The sequence below is a fragment of the Cannabis sativa genome, chromosome 3 (assembly GCF_029168945.1).
Source record: "Cannabis sativa cultivar Pink pepper isolate KNU-18-1 chromosome 3, ASM2916894v1, whole genome shotgun sequence".
NCBI classification, from domain to species: Eukaryota; Viridiplantae; Streptophyta; class Magnoliopsida; order Rosales; family Cannabaceae; genus Cannabis; species Cannabis sativa.
In genome coordinates this window covers 58,558,001-58,569,231 of record NC_083603.1, presented here as the reverse complement: position 1 = coordinate 58,569,231, position 11,231 = coordinate 58,558,001, and the positions used below count along the sequence as shown (strand labels likewise).

Genomic DNA, 11,231 nt, shown 5'->3' with positions numbered 1-11,231 from the left:
TAACCACACAAATTATACACATTGTCTCTAATTTATATATTAAAAAACTTAACGAGAACCCAAGTTAGGCAAGCCATGAATGAAAATGGTCTATAATCAACTCTCAAAAAATTGTTAATAAAGTAGCTACTAAGTCATAATCTCATTATAGGGTTTTAATAATTAAATAAGTGTTACATTTAATGTGATTTCGTATAAAAAAATCATTAATAGAGAAATTGAAAAGAAAATAAAAAAGAAACAAAACACTTAGGGCCCGTTTGGTTGATGGTAATGGGCTAGAAAAGAATGGAATGGAATACTAATGGGCCTGATTCTTTTGTTTGGTTGAAAAATAACAATTTTGGAAAAGAATTCCATAGTAATGCTATTCTCCCAAACTAATGGAATTGCTTTCCATTTTTCATTCGGTGGAATTATAATTCCATTCCACTACTTTGGCATATCAACAAATTATCTCTCTTCTACTACAGCCATGGCCCAACCCAACAAACCCTAACCCTAGCAAGGTGAAGATTAATCTGCCGCCATTGTTGTGAGGACTGTCTTCTTCGATCATCTCTGCAAGTGCTGGGTTCCTTGATTGGTGGTAGCATTGTCAGAGGTATTTTTTTCTCTCTCTCTTTCTGGTTTGATGATTCTGAATCTGCTCTTGTTGTTTTGTGTATGAATGTGTGAATCTGTTCTGAATGTATGTGTTATTTTCATAAATTTGTATCAGATGTGGTTGATTTTATTTCTAATCTCCTTCATCTCTCTCTTTCAATTTGTTTAGTTGCTCTGTCTCCCCAAAATTGAAATTTGTTAGAGTCGGATACTGCCATTACTTCCCAAACAAAAAAGATTGATTGGATTGTCGTATTGTCTTATAATCATTCTTTAAGCAATATATAGATTAGTAAACGACGAAGATTGGAAGAAAGATGATTAAAAAATCAACACAAAGATTCAATTCGTACTTGGAAAAAAGCTTGGCTTTTGTGTCTTGTAGTGCAGGTCCACACATTTGACAGATTGTCAATCTTGTGGAAAACTTGGATTTTGTTGCTTTGTTTTGAAATTTAATGTTGAAGAAGGGATAGAATAGAAAGTCATCCACCACCATAGGATTGTATCCAAATTCATTGCTCTGTAAGGGTCAAAAACAAACATCAGCCAAAACTAGCATTATCCTAGAAAGTAGTTTAGAATATTTAGCTTGATCTAGATTGTAAGAAGGAATATAATAAAAAAACAATAGCTAAAGCTGAATACTAATTATAGACATGTAGTGATGATTAGAGTTAAATTAAAGAAAATGGTTGATTTCAAATCAAAGCAAATTTATTATGCTGTTACTGCAGAAATAAATTATGCTGTTACTGCAGCTTGATTTCAAGTCCATAGTAATCTTTGTATTACATGTGCATAGTTCTCTGTAGATTCACGAAGATTAATTATTTGTTCCTGGCCTCCACTAATCACTAGCTTTTATTAATTAACTTTATGATAAAAAAATGATAACAAAGATGTTGTGTTGTGATTCATTGTACTAACTTGAGCACTTCAGTTCACCCTTCATTCTTTAAGCACACCAGTTCGAGACTCGAGTCTCAATATCCGCATAATGAATCGAATAGAATAAGGCCAGATTTTTGGGTTATGAGCTCAAGTATGTGGCAGACTCCTATAGTTTGTTCATTGGTGGTCCTGAAATTTCTACAGACTCAATATCTCTTTTCTAGTTGGGCTACTGTTATTGTATACTTGCTTTACCTTTGAAGATAGGATATTTTCAATCCAATAATATGTTCCCTAAGAATGATTAGAGAGCCTTGTGGCTTTTAAGTTTTTTTACTTACCCAGTTTATCAACCAAGACGGGCTGAACTTCTTGGGTTTGTAAATTGCAAGCCACATAATGCAAGGCAGCTGAAGTGTTAAATCACAACAAATAAATATAACCATATTAGGATACAATACAATCAATCATTTTCTTAACTTTTACAAGTGATAATATATATAGGGGACTTGTATGGTGGGGATGCCAATAATCCTACACTTCAAAAAGATCGTATTTATTGTAATTCATAGTAGTATTTTTTTGTGATCTACTTTGTTATCTCTTTTCTCAATAGAGATTATAGGTGTATATATATGATCTTGGTGAAGTTCTTCAGCCTCACAATCTGTTTGAATTGCTTGTATATTTATATTTAAACTATAAACTAAGGCAGAAATAAATAACCTCTCCTAACAGAGGAAGTTAGCTTTTACGAAATTGCTAGTAACTTATGTAGTTAATAGATTCCTTCGAAACTTACATAACCTCATGTATTATAGAATTACATAGTCTGGCCATTTGAATTTTGGATTTTTTTTTATGAAATTATATTATATATATATGGATATTGCATATGCTCTGGTCTTGTGTTGAAACAATAGGCTAGCACTTGCTAAGAATAGCAAGTCTTTTTTTTTTGAATAATAATAGCGAGTCTTTAAGCCAACTGATTTAACAGCTTTCTGATTTTGGTTGCAGTCCAAGACATAATGAATGAAAAGCATATGCAGCTCGGGAAAGAGTTAGAAAGGATCACTACACTTACTACAACTCAACGTCATAAGGTAGCTCTCATGATTATGCAAGATAATGCTCTGATTTCTTACTTTTTCAGTGTCCCAGATGATGAGAAGGATGAATGGGCGAGACTTCTGATTGATGGCTCTCTTTAGTACACAGCTCGGGAAAGAATTAGAAAAATCATGGTTATTCACTTTGGTCTAAAATAATTTGTAGGATAATATATATTGCCTTTGACATTCAGTAGTATACAAATTATAATTTTTTGGATCTGGTGTAATGTGTTATGCTCATAATTTTACAAACAATTATTTTGAGCATAAATATGGGTATTGGACATGAATACTTATACTTTTTAAAATTATGATTATATAGTTTTTTTTAAAATTAAAATTTTCATGTGATTATATATAGTTTTTTTTTTTTTTAAATATATGTCAGTTTTTTTCAAGAAGTAATATTTTATAGTAAATTCAATAAATATAAATTTATATATATATATATTAGATTTTTAAATAAATATTATTTTTTTTAATGCATATCAGTTTTTTTTTTTAATATATATCAATTTTTTTTAAAAAAAATATATATAAGTTGAATATATTTAATTTAATTTTTTAATCATGTTTAAAAATAATGGTATTTTTGTTAAAAATTAATTTATTCCATTCCATTCTATTATATAGTCAACCAAACATAAGAATATGTATTCAATTATTGATTCCATAAATCTAACGAAACAACCTAATCCTATTCTTATTCCATTCCATTACCATTCCTACTCTTATTCCTATTCCTATTCCATTGTTTTCATTACCTCCAACCAAACGGGCCCTTAGGGAGTACTAAACATAAAGATTATTAGTGTTTAAAGGCCAACCATAACAGAAAGCTCCCTAGCATTCTCATTAGAAAGCTTAGCTGACCATTGCTAACTTGTTAAACTTTTTACTTGATCTTACATTAATTTTTATTAATTTTAATAAAATATCCGTTGATTAGAGAGTTTTATGGTGAGTTAACTCGTATTGTTAGTGATTAATCTTTAACATGTTTAATATCTCTGTGTGTAAAAATTAGTTGAAGAAGAAGTTTGGACTTTTCTAGTTAACTGAAACTTTTGATGAACAAACCTAATCCAATTAGGGTTATGTAGTTAAGTGACATTCCTATCTCTATAAATATATATTGTATCATCACAATTGTATACCTTTTGATAATCAGGTCAATAATACTGTTTCTAATTTCGAGATGTATAGGTAAGAAGAATTAGTTGATAATATTGTGCTATCAATTTGAAATAATTATTATAGATCAATCGGGTATGTATACATTATTATTTAATAATTATTATTGTGGTCTAGATTATACATAAATTTGCATCTTGAGTTTTGTTGATTTTCTAACGTAACATTCTTGTGTCCCACGGCCATAGTTCTAAGGATAGTTGACTATCCTTGTAGTGACACGTATGTAGCCAATAATTATTCCCACATGTTGGAAGGGAAGAAAAAGGGCACACGTATGTAGCCAATAATTACCTGCACCTACAATAGATTAGAGTATTTTTTATGGTTAAATTGTAGAGAATATTTATTGAGGTACATAGTTTATTTGGTAAAATATGAGAGTACTATACCATTAAAAAAAAATTCTTAAAATTTGTATTGATGCTATTTTTTTTCAAAAAAAAGATAAAAAAAAATTATAGTAAATAAAGTTATCTTTGCAAGTTTATATATCTATTCTATATAAAGTATGACTGTATAACAGAATTCTCAAAGTGTAGCTATGTAACAGAATTCTTGTTTTAACAGAATTTTTTTTGGATCTCAAATTACTTAACAGAATATTCTTTATTAATTTTATAATATTATTATATGTATTTAAAAATAAAACTTATTTATATTTGATACGAAAAAAATTTAATGGTTTAACGGAGTTTTTTTAGTTTATACTTTAACTTTAACAGAATACCTTAATTACTTAACAGAATATTCTTTATTAATTTTATAATATTATTATATGTATTTAAAAATAAAAATATTTAAATATTTTATAAAAAAAATAATTTAATTATATATATTTAAAAATAAACATTATATCTATATATATATAATCACAACTATACATAAATATATATATTTAAACTTTAATTTCATTTACAATTTATTATAACCACGCTCTCCAATGGTATCTATCACTATTATTATTTATTTAAAATATATATTTAGATATAATATATAAAATATATTTTAAAAGTAATAAAATATTTTTTATATAATCCTTATACATAGAGAGATTAATATAAAATACGCATAACAATGAAATATTTATTCTTTTATTATATATATATATCTATATAATACATATATATAATAATCACATCTAAAGAGCACACCAATGTAGCCGCAATAGCTAAAAAAATTCTGAAAGATCAAAATTTCAAACCCACCTAGGAGCATCCCTTCCTGCATATCCATATATACAAGACCCGAGTAGGCGGGTCGAGGTCCTACGAGGTACCCACTACTCGGAGTACCCTCCCAAAAGGAAAAAGCAAAAATTAAAAAGTAAAAATACATCACCTAATTAAAAAATTTAACATATTGTACTTAACATCACGTAATTAAACTTGATTAAAAAGAAAATTAATTATACATGCACTACACGTAACATCAACCTAGTATATATATGAGGAAATTGTACTCTATACCCTTTTTATATTGTCCTATTTTATTTTTACCTTCTTTTTTAAAATCTATCATTTTTACCTCTTTTTTTAAACATTTACCAATTTTGCCCCTATCACTTCAAGATACTCTCCATGTGATTCTCTTATGTAAGGATATTTTGGGTACAATACATATAAAAAGAGGTATGTTTCAAATAAATATAAAATTAGAGGTAAATTTGATTAATTGATAAATAAAAGAGGCATTTTTCAACTTACCCCTATATATATCTATATATATATATATATACTAGATGTATGGATGACGTGCCCAAGAGACGTAACTTCTGTCCGAACTTATGGGTTATAATCATATAGTTTAGTTTTATCAATTATATTTAAACAAAGACATAGTATTGTATTGATTCACTTATTGACAATTATTTATAACAAAAAAAAAAAGAGCAAAAGAAAAATATTAAATTTTTCATAAAGTTTTGCAATAATTTATTGGAGCATAATGTTAAAAATTGATGCAAATATATTACAAGTCTTTTTTTTCTACCAAATATAATCTAATTTTACATATCTTTTTAAAAATATTCTTGCAAACTTATATATAATAATAACAAAATATAAAATTCTAATCCAAGTTAATAAACATATGCACCACCTAAATGTAACATATCGTTATTGATGCATTTCAATATAGGTTTCTACAAATTTTAATTTAATATGATTTAAAAACTACTAACCAATTATTATGTATGTGAATCATTATGGTATTGAACACCTCAAGGTGCATTATAACAATAATAGTATAAAAAAATTATTTATAAAAAAAATTGTACAAAGATCATTCATAAATAATAAAAATAAATTAAATATAAAAGACAAAAAAAATTACTAACTAATTATTGAGTACCAGTGACAATAAATATCTAATGGTGCCAATAGCAAGTGTAAAAAATTATTTACGAAAAATTAGTATATAAAAAACTAAAAAAAAGTAAAAAATTGTATATAAAAAAACGAATAATTGTTTTTATTTAGTTTATTATGACATTCATTTACATATTGACGTTATATATATTTAAAATTTGAGTAAGATATTTAAAAAAAAAAAAAAAAAAAAAAAAACTAATAAAAAGGTCAATAAAATTGAAAAAAAAACGCATAACAATAAAAAAAAAAAAAAATAGGTAAAAAATGCATAAAAGACGAAAAAAAATGACATTTCTTTTATAAAAAATGAATTTAAAAAAAAAAACTAAAAAATGTGAGATTCTTTTTTGAAAAAAAAAAAGATATATATATATAATTATGATTAAAATAAGAAAAATTTGAAATGTCAAAAAAAAAGGAAAATAAAAAATATATAATTTTCCTTAAATATATATATAATTGAGATTAAAAAAAGGATTCATATTTTTTTTTTTTTTTTGAAAAAATTAAGATTAAAAAATGATTGAGAATAATATATACAAATAATTGAGATTTTTTTTCATTAAAAAAAAAAATAGAGAAAATTTGTCAAATATAGTCTAATTTTATATTTTCCGTTAGAGATGTTCTTGCAAACTTATGTATAATTAAAAAAACTATAATTGAAGTTAATAAAGATTTGTACATAAAAATAACGACAATGTTAAGGGACAAATTAAGGTATCGAGCACCACAAAAAGTAACATACCGTTATTAGTATATTTTAATATCAGCTCCCATAATTTTTAATTTAATAAATTATTTAGAAAATTACTAACCAATTCTTGGGTGCTATACAATGACGGACCCAGAATTTTTGATCTGTGGGGGCTTAATTGTTATAAAAATATTTATTATTTACTTTACATTAAAATCACTACAACAATTTTTGTTATTAGGGGCGGACCTATTACCGGCGAGGAAGGTCCGCCGCTAATAATAAGGTTATTACCGGCGGATGTGGGGGCCCGCCGGTATTAATCCAATTTTTCAGATTTTTCTTTTTTTAAAATAAATAAAATAAGAATTAGCGGCGGGCATTTGGTAATACCGGCGGACAGCCCGCCGCTAATTTGAAGTTATCTGATAAGTGCGGGAAAACATAATGGGGTAATTCAAAATTTATTAGCGGCGGATTAATACCGGCGGGGTCCGCCGCTATTATTATTTGCGGCGGACCAATACCGGCGGGGGTCCGCGCTAATTATATTATTACCGGCGGGTTAATTAATACCGGCGGGCCCCGCCGGTAATAATATGTCTATAAAAAAAAACCCCAACCCAGATACCCCATTTTCCCACTTCTCTCAATTTACATCAGCCATTTTCCCCCTTTCTCTCTCGGTTTGCAGCAGCATTTTTGCTCCACCACCGGCTGTTCCACCACCGGTTGTTCCACCACCGACTCTGCTCCACCACTGCTTCAGGTAACTAATTTTCCCTTTACATTTCCACTTTCTACATTTCTACAAACTTATTTTTTTTTCTGGTTGCATATTTTTTTTTTGGTTCCTCTCTCGGTTGCACTGTGGCAGTGGACCTCCTCGAACCATCACCGTCGCATCACCGTCACCGTCGGTTCTTATTTTCAAGTATGTGTTTTGTATTTATTTTTGATAGATTTTCTGTGTAATATATGTGTAGGTTTGTAATTAGTTTGAAATTTCTAAATAAAATTAATTTTCTGTGAAATTTTGTGTTATGTAATATAAATTTCTGTTATATATTAGTTTTATATATAAATGTGTGATTTGTGATTTTTTAGGGTTTTTTATTTTGGTATGTAATATAAATTTGTGTTATATATTAGTTTTAGGGTTTTTTTTATTTGCTGTGATATATAAAATGTATATATTACACTTTAATATATTTTTTCTTAGTATATGTATATATTTTTTTTGTTAATATATAAAATAAATAGGTGTATTATATACATTATATTTTTTTTGTGTAAAAGTATATGTATTATATATATTGTATTTTTTAATTTGTAAATAATTTTATATTGTATATATTATAATTTTTATATATAAATATATGTTTTATATATTATATATTTTTAATATATAAGTATACATATCATTTTTTATATATATAAATATAAATTTATTGTATATATTATTTTTTTATATATAAATTTGTATATATTATATTTATATATAAATATATAAATATATATATTTATTGTATATAATTAAAATGTTCAAAAATTATTTTTATGTTATATATATTTTTATATTTTATAAATGAAATAAATAAAACTTTTATTATATAAAATATTTTATATATAATATTTATATATTTAATATTATATATATAAATATTTATTTAAATATGGTGTATTTAAATTTATTTTATTTAGTATTATTAAGAATTTTATTTAATTTTTTTAAATTGGTATTTTATTTATGTGTATGTGTGAAATGTATAATTTTATATATAATTGGTTTGTTGTTTACTTTTGATTGTAAGTTACAATATGATATTATGTTATGAAATTTATTTAAAATTAAAACTTTAGAAGTTTAGAAGAATAAAAATGTGACAAAAAAAAAGAATTTAATATAAATTTTTAGTATGAAATTTAATTTAGATTCATATAAATATTTTAGAATTTTAAATATTAATAATGAAGTTTAATAATGAATTAATATATTTTTATATTATCATAAAAAATAATAAAAATAATTTTAGTAATTAATTTTTTTTAATTAATTCATAAATCAATTTTTATATATTTTAATAAAAAAAAATAAAAACAATTTTTTAATTTAATTTTTTGAAGAAAAATAATTAAATTAGTTAAATTAGGAAGATTTTTTTATTTAATTTTCTAAAAAAAATAATTTAATCTTTTAAAGTTAATTTAATGTATTTAAAATAACTTACTAAGTTTACTAAAATATACTAAATGGTTAAAAAAAAAAATCTTTTCAACGAAAATATTTTTTTAGTATACTTAGTAAAGTAATTTTAATATACTTATATATAACTTCAACTATTTATTTAATTAAAAAAAAACAATAAAAATTATATATGAAAACATAATAAATAATATGGTAATGTATGAAACTTGAAATAATAATAATACAAATTAAATATAAAATCATAAAAGACAAAGTAAATTGAAATAGCATAAAATATTCATAAAATAGCATAAAATTTTCATAAAATAGCATAAAATTTTCATAATTATTTTATTGCCATTGCTTTAACTCATAAAGTTTTAAAACACTTTTAGATAACTATGGATAAATCTTGGACTTCTTGGAGAAAACGTGGTAAAGAATATTGGGAGTGTCTACAAGCATTTTTGGCAATGGCTTCAGCATATAAAAATTCTGATGGAAAAATTAGGTGTCTGTGTGTTAGATGCTTAAATACTCGATTTGAGCCTTTAAATATTGTAGAAGCTCATATATTTGATTGGGGTTTTGATAATGGTTATCAAAAGTGGATTTATCACGGGGAGCCAGAAGTAGAAGTGCCACGAAATGAAGTTCTTGAGTCAATTTTAGATGATGAAGATGACGAGATGATTCCCATCATTGAAGATTTTATTCGACCAACAACTGAAGAAGTTCAAACCAACCCCGACTCTTTTCAGTATTATGATGACTTATTTGAAGAGATTGAAGCTGAATTGTACCCTGGATGCCATTGGATTTCTTCACTTAACTTTCTGGCAAAGTTATTGTAAAGCCCGCTTAGTTAATTTGGAAATTAGCATTTGTTTATGATTAATTATGAAATTATTTATAGCTATTTAAATAATTTATTACTGTTATTTATGGAATTCAGAAATGCATGGTTATGTTATTCAGTAGTTTTCATGTTTTGCATTTCCGGTGCCCGGTATTTTGGAACTCGGCGTTTGGCTCAGTAGGAATCACAACTTAGTATGTTAGTAGTTTGGGGACGGGTTTTAGACATTGGGAATGTCGGGAATGGGCGGGAATTTAGAATTTCCCAAAATACCCCTTTAGTGTGTTTTATGTGATTTTAGTGTGGAGGGGCAAAATGGTCTTTTTGCCCCAATGATATTTTTGTCTTTTAGTGATTTTATTTAATTGAAAAAGACTTGTTAAATGCTTATTACTTTGCTGAAATAAGGTTAATATATGTTAAGTGATTTATTAGTTTATTTTTCAAAATTTCAAAGTTTAGGAAAAAATAGAAAATTGGAAGCTTTTTCTCTCTTTTCTCTCTCTCTTTTTCGGCTGAACACTTGGGGTTCAAGAGCTGGATTTTTGTGGTGGTTCAAGCATTGGTTTGCAAACTCTAATGATCTCTTGATTGTGGTATGTATTTCTTATTTGTCTTTCTTTGTTTTCTTGAAAAAAATGATGAATTATGGAATGAAATGCATGCTTTTTGATGTTGTTGCTGCTGCTTGTGATTGTTGTTGTTTTTTATGTTTAAAATGTTGAATTAATTATGTTTAGTTAGGTTGAAATGCATGCTAGTTGTTCTTGCTTGAGTTGGTTAATTTTCTTGTTAAGAAACTAAGGTTTTCAAGTAAAAAATTGACAAATTGGTGGCTGTAGTTATTGCATGAATTAGGTTTTGTTTTCTGCAGTGTTTCTATGCTTGATTATGTGATTCTAAGCTAGCTTTGAGGCTTGTGAGTGAGCTTTAGCAAAGTTTGAGTTTTAACTCAAAGCTTGGAGCTCACATGGCAATTTTTGTTTCTGAGTATTCTGGGTTAGTTTGAGGCCTTAGAAATGTTCTAGGGAAGGTATAGAACAGGTCTGGAAAGTTTGAATCAATTTGGGGTTGAATTGGTTGAGATATGAAAATTTGATGTTGCTGCCTGCGAGGAACCGGAATTCCGGTTGTGCATCCGGAATTCCGGATGGGGGTCCTGAATTTCCCAGAACCGGAATTCCGGTTGGGCAACCGGTCTACCGGTTGGGGAATTTTCAGAACCCGTGTTTTCCTCGTTTTTATGTTTTTAGGGGTATTGCCGTGCTTTTTATCGATAGGGAAACTTTTAGTTCCTAGTTTAAGT

General features: G+C 26.5%; 1 long non-coding RNA gene across 1 annotated transcript; it reads left to right on the top strand.

Annotated features, from left to right (window-relative positions):
- The first annotated feature begins 252 nt into the window (after positions 1–252).
- LOC133035823 (uncharacterized) lies at positions 253–2,926 on the top strand. The gene is made up of 2 exons (XR_009686944.1): positions 253–604; positions 2,521–2,926. It is a non-coding gene; the product is annotated as an uncharacterized LOC133035823 (long non-coding RNA).
- Positions 2,927–11,231: the final 8,305 nt, after the last annotated feature.